Genomic DNA, 18,948 nt, shown 5'->3' with positions numbered 1-18,948 from the left:
TGAGTACAAGGCGGGTGCGGCAGCAGCGGGGTCCCCGCTGCCGTTCCCATTCGACCAAGAGGATGAAAGGGCCGTGCCAAGGTGGCAAGGGAGGACAGTTAATCTTCATGGTGGACTCAGAGGCTGAAAAATTGTGTCTCATGGAAGGCCGGTTCCGGCTCTCGGGAAAATATTTGGAAACACAAGGGTTCCCTGGGGCTATTTTAAAAGTTATTTACACAAAAGATCTTGACATAACGGTGGGGGGGGGGGAACGGTGCAAGCACGTCTAATATATCATGAAGAATCACCAATAATTTTGTTGGGAAGAGACCTCCTGAGTAAACTGAATATGACCATCTCCTTTACTGAGCGGGGAATAGTGTGTTCCACCCATGCAGTGTGCCCAGTAAGGGCAATGTTAATGATAAGCACCATGACTAATGAAATAGCTGTGAGAGAGGTGCCCATAGACCTGGACATGTTCATATACGGAATAAGGGTACTTGCCAGAGTAGTGCCAGCAATAACAAGAAAAGAATGTAAGGTACAATCAGATTTTGTCTTTCGCCCAATTGTGAATACAGATGTTGTACCAGGCACATTTTTTTCTATTGATCTGGAAGTGGTACAGGTTTCAAGTAATCGTATCGCAGTGATAGGACTGGACACACATGGTTGCAAATGGAGAACAGTCCTGTGCATAGACCCACGTATAATGTTGCATGACTTAACTGATGAAGAATTGTTTACTGACAATGGCCCTCATTACGACCCTGGCGGAAAGCAACTGACCTGACCGCCATAGCGTAAATAGCGTTTCCGCCATGGCACGACAGAGTAAAGTGCGGCTAATTCTGACCCATCGGGCACGAGCACTACGCCTTGGCGGAAGTGCAAAGTCCGCGATGGCGGAAATGTCCCCAAAACGCCCCTCACCGCCGTCGTACGGCGACCTAGGTGCAATTCCGCCACCGGACATAGCGGTCACCGTAGAGAGCGGCAATCGGAAAATACGGTGACCGTAAATATACGGAAACGGAAGCAAAAACATGGTCCCGGAACGGGAAACAGCACGCCGTACACCTATAAAATCAGAACATTCACACAACCATTAAAAACACTACCCTGAGAGACATCCCAACCCGTCATCCACCCTAGCGAAACCAAAACAATGGGAAAAGTAGCGAAAAAAGCGTGCGACCGCAAGCGGCAGGTCCACTTCTCACGTGAGGAACTCACGGTGCTCACAGAGACCCTCATGGAGAATGCTGGCGTCGTCTTCTCGACGCACATGACCAGGACGGCACTTGCGAACAAGAAGGCCATATGGGCCCTGGTGGCACAGCGGGTAAGTGCGGTGGGGACCGCACCCCGCAACCCACAGCAATGCAGAAAGCGATGGGACGACCTGCGGATACGCGTCCGTAGCATACTTTCTGCCAACCGAAACATTGCCACAGCTACCGGGGGAGGATCGGAATCACCCATCAAGCTGACCCCCTGGGAAGAAATCTGTGCCTCCACCATTGGAATGGAGACCATAGAGGGAGTCGGAGGGATGGAGAAAGGAGTGCAGACATCCGAAGAATCAGGTAGGTGGCCCAAATAAAACTATGCTAAAACCACAATGTCCAAGCATGTGAAGTACCATGTGTCCACATAGTGCAACAGAAACACATGTCCAGGAGAACGTCCACTCACATTGGCCTGATAGCGGACATTAAAAGTCAAATTAAATAATTAAAATTCCTAAAAACACCCTCTACACGTGCAGCAGGCACCCCCTAACTGCAGGCTGCAATACAACTGCACCCTCATTCCACACAAAAATGAAACCACCTCCAAGGCCCTGACCCAAATCACCCTCAGGTACCACCCCAATGCATGTGATACATTGCCATTCCAATTTCCACAGACCCATTAATAACGCTCGCCCTCCTTTACTCCACCACAGGGTCCGATTCAAACGACGAGCTCCAGGACACCCCTACCAGCACACCTGCAAAGAGGGCCAAGACCAACGGCCAAAGACCCTCCACCTCAGCTGCACGCATCAAGACACGGCAGCAGCACAAATCAAGTGGCAGCACACAGGAGGGGACTTCAACAGGCACCCCAGCAGCCAGCATGGCCACAACACCACCACCACCACAGGCCCCCCCAATGGATGCCACAGAAGGCACTGCTTCTGGTGGCAGCAGCACCATAGGTGACACTGCATTAATGGCAGCATGCTCCGACACAGAAAACGGTGATGTCGATGTACGATCCATCCATGACCTGTCTCAATCCCCCTGTTTGTGTCATCCCGTACAACATGAGGATACCACGCAGGGGCACTCACAAGACGACGACTGGCCATCCCCCACAAGCCCTGTGTCAAGGCAACATGAGGTGATCAGCCCCTCTGTGACACCACCGCAAATGGCCATGGCCCAGCAGAGGCAACAGTCCCTCGACCAGGTGATCGAGCAACAGCAGCAACTGGCCACGCTCCTCAAGGAGCATGCTGATGAATGTGGGGGTACCAAGGCAGCCATAGAAACATGTACAGAGACACTAAGGGCAGAAATGGAGAGAAGCACCGAGAGCCTGAGAGAACAAATGGAGAGAAGCACCGAGAGCCTGAGAGTACAAATGGAGAGAAGCACCGAGAGCCTGAGGGGGGAACTGCATGCGACGTCCAAAGACGTATGTGCTGAACTTGCCGCTGTGCGCCGTGTGCTCACTGAGCTCTCACAAACCCTTAGGGACATGCATGGACGTGAGCAGGCAGAGACATCATCCGTTGCAAGTTCCGTCCAGGGCAGCCCCCAACGTAGATCTGGGAGGAACCTGCGCTCCACAGGCAGGGGTGCCCCTGATACCCGGAGAGGGGGCTTGCAATAGCGTCTGCCCACTGACAATGAGCATCCTTGGACACTGGTGTTCGGGGGGGAGGTAGGAGGGTGGAGGGGGTGTGTTGGGCTTACTTGGGTGGCGGGTCGATGGGGTGTGTAACACAATTTCACATTTGCTATAAACATTTCACAATCATCCAATGAGATGTGTGGACATTGATCTTTGTGTACGAGGCCATCATAGGCGTACAGTTCATATTGTGCATGTTCCAGACACACACAGTGCCACAACTCCCGTGTCCATGTATCAACCACCAGGCGTGAGTGCTAGAAGCATGATTCTATGATAATCTGACGAATTTCACGGCCCTCCTGTGCCTCGCGGACTCCTTCAGGTTCTGCCACATCCCCACCCACATCATGACCATATTCTGGTGCTTGCAGTTCTGCGTCAGGGGGCATGGGCACATTCCTACGTATGCACATGTTGTGTAGCAGGACACATGCCATGACCATCTTAGCAACCTTCTCATGGCGGTACAGGAGTGCCCCGCCAGACCTGCTGAGGCAGCGGAAACGACCCTTCAGTAGGCCGAATGCCTGTTCTATGACTACACGGGTACGTGAGTGGGCATGGTTGTAGTCCTCCTCATGCTGGTCCTGTGGGTTCCGGAGTGGTGTAAGGAGCCATCTCTTCAGTGGATACCCGGCATCACCTGTATGTGGACAATAAAGGATGTTTGAGGAATGACATTGCTACGTAAGCACCCCCCCCTTCCTGGCAGGTCATTGCCGCATCACATACCCCACATTATCATGCATGAAATGAGACTCACCGAGTAGCCAGGATCTGTTCCCTGCATGTCGCTCCATGTAGCGTGGTATTGTAGAGTTCCGTAAGACCATGGAATCATGGGTTGATCCAGGAAATCGGGCACAACAATGTGTAATGATCCTGTTTGAGTCACACACCATCTGTGCATTAAGAGAATGATATTGTTTTCGGTTGCGGTACTGGGCCTCCATGGCATGTGGGACAACCAATTCCACATGGGTGCAGTCGATGGCACCAATGCAACCCGGTATGCCGGCAAGTGCATGGAATCCCACTTTTGTGTTCGTAATTTCCTGGTCCGAGCGTGGTAGAGAGATGTAGTCGTCTGCGTGCTTCAGGAGGGCATCGAGCACTTGCAATAGTGTCCGTGACAACAGTGGCTGTGAAATGCCATGCAACTGTCCGACTGTGTGCTGGTAGGTGCCTGTGGCCAGGAAGTGGAGTACAGACACCACCTTCAGTAGGGGTGGGATGGCGGTTGGGCTATCTATCATGCTGACAAGGTCAGCGTGTGTCATGTCCACAATGGCGGTTATGGTGTCCCGGTCCAAACGGTAGAGGGTGTGGATCTGCTCATCAGTGAGGTTGAACGGATGTGCTCGGAGGCGTGGGATTGCGGGCTGCCTGCGTGGTGGTAGTGGCTGTGCTGGTGGGCCTTGCTGGCCCTGCATTGCCCTCCTCCTCCTCCTGCGTCTCCTCTGTGCAGCCGGTTGTTGTAGTAGTTGGTGTTCGTCTTCTTCTTGAAGTTGGAGTACTTGCAGTGCTATCAGGTCCCCCAGGGCCAACATCGCAAGTCCTGCCGGTAGCATTTTGGAGTGGGTGTGGTTGTGGGAGGGGGTTGGGTGTGCAATTTATGTGTTTCCAAGCTGTATAGCCTCCACCTGTGGTGATTCATTCCACCTGTGCAAGCTGCAATCCCCTTTGGGCGAGCACGTCCCGCACACAACGCTGCAAATCGACGCATGGCATCTTGCTATTACAATCATGTATTTCATCCCGATGGCAGTGAGATATTGCTTCATATGTTAAATCTGCTATGCTCCCATTGTTTCACATACTATCTTTGAAGTCGGGAACATACTTGTGAAGGGTCCGTGGAATGTAGTACTCGATTAACGGTGGACCCTCATGCAGCGCTGTACCGCGGTTCACCGACGGGCGGGGCGTCCCATTTGTGAGTGTAGCCAGTTGCCATTTTCACACACTGCCGCACTAAATGGATGGATTTGTGATTTCAAGCGGTCACAGATGCCTTTTCGACGTGATGTTGCAAATGAGGAATTCGAAGGACAGCGCTTTCGGTTTCCAGCTAGCGGCGAGGAGACGTCCACAGGTCTGACTGCAGATAGAAAGTTCTATTGTTTGATGTCCTTGGGACAGGGGCCATGCCGAGAATGCAATGATTGATATGAATAGTATGGGATGCGCAATAGCGTAGTGGAGGATAAGGCAGGACGTTCCCTAATACATGTTACTTCACAACACTAGAATTCCGGCCTGGAGCACAGTGGATTTTGCAGACTGCATTTAGCACAGATTCAATGGAAATTTCTAATGTTATGTGAGTAACTAATCAGGCGTTTTTATACCAGGATGAGGGAATGATGTATGGATGCATGGACAGATGATTTGATAGAGAGTCTGCCATGTACATGGCTTTTTGGAATCTATCAACTTCCTCTGCGCTATGTGAAGCAGGGCTGCCATAGTGGGACCATCGTCTATCTGCCCTTGTTGAACCCTCCCTGTCTCGACGCGCCTTCAATCACTTGTGTCTATGCACGTTACTAATCCCATCTAATGGATTCTGTTTTAACAGACGCATGCACACAAACACTCGTTTGAAATAGTGTTTTCACCTCGATTTATATGGTTATGATTCGCTAGTGATTATTGGGTGCGATTAATCCTTTTGAGTGGGCTAGCATGCATATGGCTGTGGATTTAGTGTGATCTTTGAAGTGAGTAATTCAAATGGAGTTCAGATGCCCATACTATTCTTTTTCGTTTCATTTGGGTGACAGGTATCTCCTCCCCTTTTGCCGCTGCCATCTGTATGCCACTCCTGCAGATGGCTTTTACTCCCGACACCTGCTGCTTCGCGTTAATCAGTGGAGCACCATTACGATCTTATGGGACGATCGCCAATGGCCCACATGCCCTTACGCAGTACTAGTGGCTAGGAGCAACATTTCGAGCTTTCAGCTGGACTAGTGCCTACCTAATGGGACGGCCCTGCAGTTCTAGGCGCTTCCATGTTGCCTTTTTGAACGTGGATGTAGCCCCTGTGTACCATGGAGGAACAGGGCGTCGCACAAGAAGAAGCTGGTCAATTATTGCGGATGCAGCCCACAATTATGAGATATGATTTGGAGTTCATGACCTAATAGCTGTATGGCCCGGGTGATTTTGTTGTGCATTAAAATTTGATTATGATATTGACCTTGTAGCGTTATTCTTTGCAAGTTATGTAGCATGTTCCTATTTGTGGAGCGATGTATTGTGAGGAGATCTGCTTTGGGTTCGGCCTTCTGAGCATAGTTGCGTGGTACTGTACTGGGCGCGTTTGCCTACGAAGGCCAGTAAGGTCAGGGATAGGGGCTGCCATTATGACTGTTTTTATGATGTCATGCTCATGGGAGGGGGATTGGCTTTTGTGTAACAGATGCCGGTCAGCCAGGTGGATTGGTGGAATGATGTGATTTTCAGAATATGGCTGGTCACAGGTGCCTGTGTTTGCGTGCGTTTCTTTGAGGGAGACTGAGGTCATGTCCATTGGAATGGCTTCTGTATTCGTGCCATCTGTGCCCTGCTGCTCCCATTGGCCCCTCTTGAGATGTGCCTGGCTGCTCAGTCACTCTGCCAACTTGTGTGGTACATGCTTATGCTGCTGGTTGCTTTGTTTACTGGCAGGGGTACAGGGCTGGTGCAGTCTCACTCAGGATACTGCTTTGTATGTTGCCTTGCACTGGTGTCAAGCGATGGGGGGCCTGTTTTTGTTTGTCTCAGTTTTCAGTTCATGTTGCTGTACTTGGAGCTTCACATGCCTGTGCTGCATCAGTACGGCAATGGTGCCATGGCTAATATGGATGGCCACTCACAAGGCACTTGGAGCCCCTACATTCATTTGTTCGTTGGCATGCATGGGTGACTTGTACATTTCACTGGTTGCATTGTTTGACTTCATTGCACCTACGAGGAGTTGTGCAATGTGGCCAGGGAGTGGTGTAGAGGCCCTCAGTATGGCCTTTTACGGTTGGTTTGCGATGCCGTACTTCTCACCATGGCGGAATGGTACTTTCCGCCATGCTTGATGGCGTTAGGTACATGTCCGCTAGGGTCAGAATTCCCGTACCGTTGCGCCATGGTGGTATTTACGGTTTCGCAGTGCGCGCGTGCGCGTACTTGGTGCAGTTAGCGTTGGCGTTCACTACGGTGTCGCTAATGGCATCGTACTTTACGGTGACGGGTCATAATCGCAACGGGCGGTATTCGATGGCGGTATTGCATTTCCGCCATCGTTTTTCGATTTCCGCCATGGTCGTAATGAGGGCCAATGAGAGTGATGGGGAAATAATAATGGAAATAAGTGTGCCATGTGACATTATGATCTAACATAGAGAAATACATAATCCTCTCATGGCTAGTGTTAATGTACCACCCACTAAATTTGAGGAAGATATGGAAAAAGTACTGCCAGAAATGTGGACCACAGGCCCCATGATGTAGGGCTATTACAAGAGGTGATGCCCATCAAAATAAAACTGAAACCAGGTGCAATACCGCCTAGAGTAAAACAATACCCACTATCAAGGGAGGCAGAGGAAGGGAAACGAGAAACAATAAATGCATTACTGCAACAGGGGATCATAGTGCCATCCAATTCACCATGTAACACTGCGATTTTCCCGATTAAAAAAGCAAGGGATGGAGCATGGAGGATGATCCAGGACCTACGTACGCCCACTTAGTGATGTCATACAGAAAGAATTCCCATTAGTGCCTAATCCTGCATCAGTTTTGTGTAGCATACCTAAAGATGCTACTTGTTTCACAGTAGTGGATTTGAAGAATGCCTTCTTCTCGATACCACTTGACCCAGGCTGTCAGTACCTCACAGCATTCACCCTAGGGGCCAACAGATATGAGCATTGTAGGTTACCACAAGGGTGTTGTGAGAGCTCAAGCATTTTCAATAGAATATTGCACGAAGATCTTGGTAACATTGATGTAGAGAGCACAATAATACAGTACGTGGATGATTTACTCGTCTGTAGTAAACAAGAAGAACAGTGCAGAACAGATTCGATAGCATAGTTACATTTACTAGCCACAAAAGGATACAAAGTGGACAAAGGTAAGCTGCAATATTGCCTGGCCGAGGTGCTCTATTTAGGACAACTGCTTTCAAAAGATGGTAAGAGAATTTTACCACACAGAGCAGCAGCAATACACCACCTAATGATACCAAAGATAGTGAAGGACATGCAAAAATGTCTCGGCATCTGCAATTACTGCCAAGCCTGGATACTTGATTATGCAGCGTACACACGCCCACTGTTACAAGCGCTAAAAGAAGCACAAAAGAATAATGTCCCATTAAAATGGACAGACAAAATGAGGAAACAATGGGCCTCATTACGAGTACGGCGGTAGGGGGTTAACGCACCGGTAAGGATGCCAGTGCCGTTAACCCCCTACCGCCTCATTCCGAGGTCCCTTAGCTGGTCCCACAAGGGCCAGCTGGTTTTACCAGCTGCCCTTAGCGGGACCTGCTAAGAGACCTGGGAGCTAATAACGGGCCCACTATTTGCAGGCCTGTTATTAGCTCCTTCCCCATTCCCATTGAGCCCTAAGGTTGGAATGACTCGGTAAGTCCCAATTCCGACTACCCAGACCCAGACACGGGTTTGGAGCCAGCCATGGTGCTAATAGCTCTATGGCTGCCTCCATGGCTGCCTCCAAACCCGTAAAGACCCCCAATATTTCAAATTAAAAGACCTTATTGCACACGCACCAGTTTTAGCAAACCCTTATTATGATCGGGAATTCTACCTATTTTCCCACTGTAATGGAATTTTAATGACAGAAGTTTTAACACAAAAAACATCATTAGGCCACAAGCCATTGGCCTATTACAGCAGCACTCTAGATTCGGTAATGCAGGGCCACTTTGCATGCATACAGGCTCTCGCTGCAGTGGCCTTCACCATACAGAAAAGCACGACCATCGTGATGGGTTTCTCAGTGACACTATACAGAGAACATTTACTTTTTGCCATTTTAGAGAGGTCGAAGAGCACTCTCACCACACAAAGGGCAACAGCATATGAAATAATAATCTCAAGGCCAAACGTTCATGTAGTGAGGTCCAAGACGGTTAATCCAGCCATATTTATCACAGCACCATGCACAGTAGAAGACATAAGACATACAGGAACACGAAGGAGAAGAAGATGATATTCCTAAAGCAAGTGAAAATGCCCTAGAAGAGGGAGAAATATACTTTGTAGATGGGTCAGCATCAATAGACAGTGAGACAGGTGAAAAACACTTTGGGGCGGTAGTGGTAAGAATGGAGGAAGAGGAGTATGAAGTGATTGAAACGCCTCCCCTCACATTATTCAGCGCAGGCAGCAGATCTAACAGCGCTAATTGAAGCACTACATACAGCCAAAGGGTGTGCAGTGACAATATAATCTGACTCAGCACATACAACAACAGTGCACTCAGGATTATCACGTTGGTGGCGAAGAGGGTTCAGAAGAGCCGATGGTTCACCAGTACAGCCTGCAGATCTGTTGAATGAGCCAATATAAGCATTAGCAGAACCGTCAGTGGAAGCATTGGTGAAGTGCCAAGCACATACCAATAACACGGATGCGATCTCATTGGGGAACGTGGCAGCAGATGCCACCATGAAGGAAGCAGCTGATTTCAATAGCACCCAAGCAGTGGAGTGCATTGTAAAAACATCCGGGACAGATAACACAGAGAAGGGATACAGCCATACCCCAATTGGCCAAATAATAGAACTCCAAAAACGTGCACCTCTAGAAGAACAAGAATTAAGGGGAAAAAGAGGATGTAAACAGTCACCAACAGATTTGACATGGTGACAGGAACTAACAGGGAAGGTAGTGATGCCTGTGGAATTATTAGAGATAGCATTTCAACAACTGCACTATCCAACACATGTGACAAAACAGCACATTGCAGCAGAAATACAGGAGCATTGGTTTGTCCCAAATTTGCAGGAACATTTGTCAAAATTCATAGTAGAGTGCACAACATGTCAAACATACAGTTCAGGAATGACTCTTAGGACACTGAGAGGAACACTACTGTGTCCTGTGGGGTTGTTTAGAGAGCTCCACATTGATTACGCAGATATGGGGGAAAGATGCAAAGGAGCAAGATATCTGATTGTAATAGTTTGTCCATTTCCAAGGTGGGCTGAAGCTGAACCATGTCCCCAAGTTCTTGGTACGGGAGGTTTTTAGAAGGTGGGGCATACGTGATGTCATAAGGTCAGATAATGGCCACACTTTGTAAATGATCCTTTCAAGGAAGTGACAACATTGTTGGGTGTAAAGCATACATTATGTTCAATTTATCACCTGCAGGGGAAAGAGTCGTAGAAAAGATCAACGGCCTTCTTAAAAGCAAACTGTCCAAATTGTGTAACACCCTCCAGAAGAATTGGGTGTATTGCTTGCCCCTAGCACTGTTCCAACTACGAAAACAGCCAAGTAAGGACCATCATTTGAGCCCTCATGAAATAGTGACAGGACGCCGCTTTCATACGCCACTCTTCCCAGTAAGGAGAGCATCAGATGCTCACAGAGCTGCAACAGTGCTGGGGGATGAATTTAAAGAATACCTTACGCAACTGACCCACGCAGTGCATAGCATAGCAAGACAGATTGCACCTACATTTACACAAGACATACAGACAGATACTACCACGCCAGCACAGGACAGCCCAACGGGACAATTGATGACAGGGGAAAATGTGCATGTGCGAAGTGTTGTACAGAGTGGAACTCTCTGAGATGTCATGGACCTTACAAGTTAATATATTGTACACCAACCACGGTTAAGGTAAAGGGCTTGAAATATTGGGTGCATCTGTCAGATGTGAGAAGAGCACACAATAATACAACCCCTTAGAGTGAGCAAAATGAAAGCAATACAGTTGCAAATTGCTAATATACATGGTTGCAAAATGCAACACAATAAAAACAACAACTGAAAAGGCTTTACAAGTGATAATGCATGATAAGGAAAAATGATATAAATAGTGGTGTGTATATATAAGAAAAAGAACATAGCGCTCTCTCTCTCTATCTCTCTCTCTCTTTCTCTCTCTTTCTCTCTCTCTATTACTACAAAAGAGTGTATATTTACTTCAGTGAACGTTAAAAATAATAAACTAGAATAGGATTATGCAAACTGAAAGTATGGTAAATAAGATAAGAGAAAAGTAGAAAATAAATGTGATGTGAATGGAAAAGAGAGTAATGCAAGAAATGAAGTGTTATATATGCATTGTACTTAACAATTTTATATTGCTCCTTCAGGTGGAAACATGCCAGGAAGGAGGGCCCTCACTAACAACGATACAAATGTAGATAGCAATAGGGTAGATAGCAGAATTAATATGTGGTATAATCTGGAATGCGGACTAAAATTTCTGCAGTATTGTTTTCTGTGATGTTATTTTTTGCGCCATGGTACTGTACGGTAGCTTTCATAATTAAGGATATGAAAGAGGGGGAGTGGGGCAAAACTGATATGGGAAGGCTCAACGTTCATATGGGCTGGAGTTACAACTATGTGGAAACATAATGGCTCTGTAAACAACAATATTACCACATTGTATAAAAATAGAACTGCTAAAACCACACTTTTCTCCCCTCCCTCCACAAAACTAAGTAACTTTAATGAGACCAATCAGTATGATGGGGACTACTCCTGGGATTGTGAGCCTGATCTGATAAATACTGATGTGTACACAACCACAGAACCTACATCACAAGGCACTGTAATGCACTTTTGTCCTAACACTGTAAGTACACAAGACACTCCAGTAACGCAGTCCTGGCAGGTTGCTAGTGAATTTAGTGATGCGACATGGGCAGATGTCTTTCCCATAAATTATAAAAGAGTGAAATGATAAATAACAAGGAAGAAGGGAGGAGGAGATGGAAAAGGGGGGCGGGAGGGAAAAGATATGATGTTTACCATGGCCTGGGACTAGATAAAATTGAAGACCCCCGTCACCCAGATCAGTCAAACAATTGGTATTCAGACATGAGTGCAACAGCAAAACAAGCCACAAATGAGAGCTGCTATATCTGCTCCCTCATACCGCATGCTTCAGGCACACCTAAAATACTTTTACCTCAAGAAATGCCCTTGTCGGATGCCCAATGCTTAATTCACCTCGTATTATGTACAATTCGGAGCAACTTCCAGTCACACACAGTTACAATAGAGCTGTTGCAGAAAGAGAGAACCTGCACAAGCAAGCTAAAAGGAGATATTTGCATCAAAGAACCCTTTTTTGTTATCAGAGGGACAAGATTCACAGGAAACAAGTGGCAAGACAAGATGATAACATGCAAAGCAGAAGCATTACGAGGCTTAACTGAAGAAAACTTTCAATGGGTTAAAGAAACGTGTACTCCCGTCTGGTCCCAGCACATTGCAAAGTTCACATGGGTCGCTGCACTTGAGAACCCCATCAAAACCGAGATAGAAATACTGCAAGAACTTTGTTCCATGGTGAAGGGAAGGTACAAATGGGCACCAACAGAAAATGCAACAAAACGATCATCATCCCAGATATGAAAAAAGGCACAGCCGCGCTCATGGACATATACTGGGTGTGTGGCAAGCAAGCTTACCTGCATCATGGAAGAGTACATGCAGCCTGGACACCCTGCACTCAGCGCTAATGGTAATCCCAGAAATCCATATCCAAGGGGGGGAAAGAGTTGGCTGGCATTTCGGCAGCAGGATAGTCGGCTGGCATATCGGAAGCAGGGAATTGGGCTGGCAGATCGGCAGCACCCCAGTCAACAGCAACAGAGCCTTCTGCATATGACATTCTGACCAAAGATGAGCTACAAGACAGAATGTCCGCAAAAGAAGGTAAAGCTATATCTCCAATGAATCATCCAAACTCCTTGCCGAGATTCCCGATAGATGCAAGTTATTTAATTCAACTGAAACGTTCTTTGCCTCCCTCCTGGCACCAGGACTTCAGGTGCAATCAAACGCCAAATGGCTGCAGATAATCCACTGGGAATTGATCCAACTGGCCAATGACAATGAAGGAGGGTTCAATGTGATCAAAGTGGAGCTGCGAGCCTTGTGCCTAATGACAATGCAGAACCGGTACGTCCTGGACCTTCTCACAGCAATGGACAGCGGTGTTTGCCAAAAAATCAGGAGTGCATGCTGCACATTCTTACCTTCTGAAGACACCGATAATGGGACCCTCTCCCACGTCATCTCGCAGTACACAACCTGTGGCAGAAAATGCATAAGGAAGGTGGTATAGAGCCGAGTAACTAGTTCGACAACATGTTCAACTGGATACCCTCCTGGTTCAGCACAATGAATTTTTCTTTTGCAATTTTTCTGTGTGTACCAGTTGGGCATACGATGCTGTGCAAAATATATGCCTAGTTCAACGCTGATGATGGTAACAATGGGCAAACTGACAACGGTAGCAACTATGATAGATGCACAAATACAAACCGTGGAGTCAAACCCACCAAAGTATCACCTGACAGCTGTTTATCACCAGCATGGGGACAGGGTAGACAACCTATATCACACCACAATTAAGGAACCACAGGAGTTGCAATGGTACAGGGAGGTGTGGGTGGATCTGGATGGGGATGGGGCATATATATGACATGCACACCTGATGAATACGCAAGGAGAGGGCAGAGCTTAAGAAGAGTCTGTAGGGGTTGGATGTCAATAAAGGGTACACCATCATGGGATGAAGCAATAGCAGAGGCTGAGTATTATCGGAGGGAGAATGATAATAAGAATTAGTTTGTTACTTTAGATGTAACGAGAGGGGGGAATGTGTGAGAGTGAGGGGTCGTTTAGGCCCCCCTAATACATTCAGCACGATGTAAGCCACTTGCTTGTACAATAATGGGGAACGCTTTCATTGCTCGCATGCATGCTAACAGTGACAGATGTGAGGTTGTTGTGCGGGACACTTGGATTACATTTTGTGTACCCTCGACTCCATCTTTGGAAAAGGCCTCACTGCGATAATACGAAAAGGCATCACTCCCCTCTGCAGCACCGTGAACAACACGCTCATGGCCCCCACCTTTTCTCACTCTGTCTGAAAGCTTCACAGCTCCATTTCTCACGGATGAACCAGAGATAATTGAAACAAATACACCAATGTAAGATTTCACTCTTCCTCTGAGATCACTGTCCTGTGTGTGAACCGGCCTGAGACGTGACTTTTAGCCCATCCATCTCCACAAACCTGCCTGTGCACTCTTACCCCCGCTGTTGGAAAATGACTGACACTATAACCCTGTGCCGTCACAAGGTAGTCTCTTGATGTAACAGACGTGTGACTCTGCTGTGAAGCCCACCCCCAGTGTAGCCCCGACTAACATCAGACCTCTGTCACAGTATTTTGCACCTTAGAACTAACACATGTCAGAATACCTTATAGCCTCTTTTGATGCACCTGGACCCACCCCACCATCGATGTTATCTCACTAACCAAGACCTTAATCCCAGTACTTCATATAAATCCCAATGAGTGATGCTGCCATTTTATGTATGTGATTTTTAGGTTTATGATAATGTAGTCAAAGGATTTGTAGTGACCATTATTTAGTGCATGTCTAATGGTAGTATCTCATGTTAGCTTAGTTAGGGCCCGCCCTATCTCACTGCGACCTGAACCTCACCCCACCTGGACACAGACAGATGGACCTCGTGACGCTCACCCTCCCTCCAACCAAGCAGCCAACCCGAGGGGAGCAGCACCTACAGGAACCTATACATCCTAGTCTTGTGTCCAATCATAATGAACTTTTGTAACATGCATATCTGACATCACTGATGACGCTTTTTGCCAATATAATCAATTGTAAGTGTAAGTGTATTGTTTGCCAGAGCGCTCTCGGGCAGCAGAGTTCTCTGGATGCCAATTTCATATAAACAAAACTTAACTCTCGCAGCCTGTTCTCTTAGTCTCATTCCTCATTGGGGTGTGTCATATTCATTTTGTATGTTCACGTATAAGACGGGAGCAAGCTTTTACACAATATATTAAACAGGCACACACTGAGTGCCAGTTACAAATGGTGTACAAATCTATTGTATCTGCTTTTACTTTCTTTTATGAAAAAGTGACACAGTGCTGCTTTAAGTCTAGAAATGCATTTTTTACTTTCATCAAAATGCTTTCTAAAACAGCATTTTATATATAGTTTACTGTTATGTATTTATTTTCATGATTCTTATTGTCAGTTACTTTACATTAGTACACAAGTAGTGTAGTTCTGTATTCATCATTTAAGTTGGATTGTAGTATAAAACTTGAAGTCAGTCTCTTTTTTAACTAACTTTTTGTAGCCACGGCTAAGGTAAAAGTCAATAATCTGTAGCTGAGGGTATAATAACAAAGTTTTAGTTCTTATTTATTGTATGTGTCTATTTATGCATGATGAGTACTCCTTAAAAGGATGTTTTGGGTTACACCGAGTGTAGAACTTTAGCACATCAGAAGTACTGTTTGGATGTTATGAAGGAACACTGCATTTCCCTCATCGGTTAGGTGTACTCTGTCATCCCTATAGAAATTGGCCATGTAGAACTGCATGTTGTTGTTCACAATCTATAATTGGTTGTCTGTCATGAATGCTGAAACTGCTTTATTAACATTTCTCCGGGATTTTGCAATTTTACCATTAAATCTGGTCGTCCATCTCCATTTTTGCCTCTGAGTGAGATTGGATAAAACGAAAATGGTTTGAGGAAATAGTTCCATTAGTTTTTCCATGTCTCATGTCACCATTAAAGTAAAGGACACCCCTCATACATTCCCCAAACCATTTCCTCCACAATTAATTAGTATGACGTCTGGGTGTCCTGCACTTCTAGACTTAACAATCTTTGAAAAACTTGAAACCAAAGCATTCCCCACAATCCGAAACCATTCAATGGTAAAATCTGTCAAACCTAGGTCCATGTTAATATTTAGTTTCTCACAAAAAGTGAGCAACCAAAACAGACAACTGTCTCCAATCAACCACACAGTTTTCATACAAGCCATGACATCTGCAGTATTTCTCTGTTTCCATGAACATTTACTTATTTATTTATTGTGTAATTTGTCTAGCGCATATTACCCAGAGACATCTAAGTGCTTTTGCTTAAAGCATCTGGTTTCAGTGGTTACTTACAGAAGTGGTTACAGTCCTTAAATGATTATCATGCAGGATAATAGGTTGCAGAGGTAGCTTAAAAAGGATACAGGTTACTTACAGAGGTGGTCACAGTCTGTGCATGATTATCTCACAGAATAATAGGTTGCAGAGGTAGGTTGTTACATAGCTATCGGTCACTTGAGTTGGAAGTAGAATACAGACAATACATACATAGCTCGCATAAGTAATAGGTTGCAGAAATTACTTATATTAGTTATAGGCAAAATTACATGAGTTCCAGCTACTTACTAGTTACTTAAGATTCATTTGGGTTAGTTGTGCTCTTGGGAGAAGAGCCACGTCTTGAGGCATTTGTGGAAGTACCAGATTGATGGGCCTGTTCTCAAGGCCAAGAGCATGAGATCCATTGTTTGGTCGCAAGCACCGGGAGGCTGGAGCCACCCGCATTTTGTCATCTAAAGCTGGGGTATGGCAATATGGCCTGTGTAGGTTGAAGGGATGGGTCTGTTGGACTGGGATTTTGATATTTGTCTTGCTAAGTAGATCAGCGTCCTATTAGATATGCATTTGTTTGTTATTGAGAGGGTTTTGAATTTGATGCAATCTCGGACAGGCAGCCAATGAATGTTATGTCTGGCTGAGGAGATGTGTTCATTTTTAGGGATGTTGAGGACAGCTCTGATAGCATTGTTTTGAACTATTTGGAGTTTGTTTATGTTTCGTATGTTGTATCCCGCAAAGAGGGAGTTGCAGTAATCAATCCTTGGCAGTATAAGTGCACTGGCAATGGTGATACAGTTGTCTGTGGTTAGGAAGGGTCTGCTATCTCTGATCTGTTTGGATGTGTAAACTGCTGATGAGGCTATGGCATTTACTTGCCTTGTTAGGGAGAGTGATGAGTCAAGGTAGAATCCTAGGGTTTGCTAGTGAAGCACGTGTATTTATGATGTGTGTGTGTGTTGTACTTTCTGATTGGTGGGTGGTGGATCTGTATCCGCATCAAACAGCTTCAGCTATAAAAGATGCTGGGTGGGTTTATGTCAGTTTCATTGTTTGTTATTGGTTCTTGTTACTTTTGCATTTGTGTTAGTGGGCTTAGTGATAGGTTGCGCTAAAAATGTGTCAGCCATCTTAGTAGTTTTATTGGTATATAGTCTTCTTTTTTTGGTGTTTCTTTTGGAAAGTATAAAAGCCACCATTGTCTGCAATTTTGTCCTTTTGATTCCTGAATTCTGACTGTGCACATGGCAGGAGTTGGCTGACGTAAAAGTAAGTGTTACTCTGTATTTACAGATTTGAATGTTTATTTACAGTATTGTGTGTGTTAGCGGTAGTGGCCATTGCTGTATTTTTTATTGTATTTTTTTAAGTTTGAAAATGTGGGCATGTAGCTGTTGTATTTGTTATTAAGGATCATGGTGTTTTTGATTGTACCTCTTGTACTTCTAATGTATTTTGAGCAATGCATTACTTGTAGGTAATTCTATTGGTAGTGTTGTGTACGTTCATTTTTGTAATGTTCTCATTTTTGTATTCTCTTGTAGCCGATTTGGTATCATCATCCCTGTGGATTTCAACTAGATGTTGTACAGTTAACTCCCATGAAAGGTCAACCAATGTTCAAAACATAGTGGTATTGTCGGAGATGGGGGCAGTACATCTGTAGACTCTTCATGAAAAGCCTTCTTTGTGACCCTTCTAGAATTTTGAATGATTCTTTAAATGCAGTGGTTCAGGTATTTTAAGACTCTGGCTGTTGGTGGCAGCACCTTCAATGTGTGGTGGTTGATTTTGTACATCCCCTGCTCACAGCTCCGGTTTTGAGGGAAGTCGGTAAAAGAGGAGTCTGTGCATTTGTAACTCTGTTGACATTGTTGAATTAGTGGATGGAGGTGTTGATCTCTGTCTATGTAAGGAATGGGAACCATGCATTTTCTTTTATGATGGATTAATCATTATTGACTTGCGTTGGAACATTGGAAGGTCCACGACATAGGGTTTTATTGTAGAAGGGGAAGAGTACCTCCTTTTTTGCACAGTTTTCTTGTGGATTTCTGGTCCAAATTATGACGTTGTCAGTACTTGTGCTCCCTTGTTCAAACATGTTGGAATGTTTTAGTATGGAGAAAAATATGACACAATGAAAACGACAACATGAAAAATAAAATGCTGCCAACAATAAAAAAGTTAAAAAAGTAGTTTGATACACTATATTTGTTTGATGACTTGTTCACTTATCCCACCATATTTTCTCTTGTACTCCAAGTGTTCTTAACCTTCTCATAATTTGTTCTGCATGCTACAAGTATAATGTGTTTTGTTTACTTTCACACAGTTTATAAATCCCTGTTTGTTTTTTTGTAGTGGTGTTTTCAATATACTTGTATGTTTTTTTTTTTATTATCCAGCCTGGATTTTTTTCCCAATGACCTCAATGATTAGTATGTGCAAAGAGAAAAACAGTGTACCATGCGCATGTGATGCACTGCATATAAAATATGAGGGTCATAACAATGTGTGTATTAAATTGTCTTTATTAAAGTGTGTGTGTCATTGAACTGATTCTGTTTTCTTTTTTCAGATAGAAGGATATCATATTTTCTTTTAAACATAGATGTATAGCCACGTCTAGGATCCAGTCGAATGAGTCATCAGCAGTTGGAGGCGGGGTAACCACAGCATTGGCCAAGGGTGTCTCAGGCACGATTTGAATGGCACAGCGCAATTGGAAATTTTGGTAGCCGGGGCTAAAGATATATTTTTTACAAAAAATAATGTTTGGAATATTTTTTAAATATGTATGTAGTGTAGTGTTTGCAAACAGGGCAACATTTGAAAT

The sequence above is a fragment of the Ambystoma mexicanum genome, chromosome 5p, assembly GCF_040938575.1.
Source record: "Ambystoma mexicanum isolate Mex_15411 chromosome 5p, UKY_AmexF1_1, whole genome shotgun sequence".
NCBI lineage: Eukaryota > Metazoa > Chordata > Amphibia > Caudata > Ambystomatidae > Ambystoma > Ambystoma mexicanum.
The sequence above is the reverse complement of the archived record's forward strand: the minus strand, read 5'-3'. Positions refer to the sequence as shown.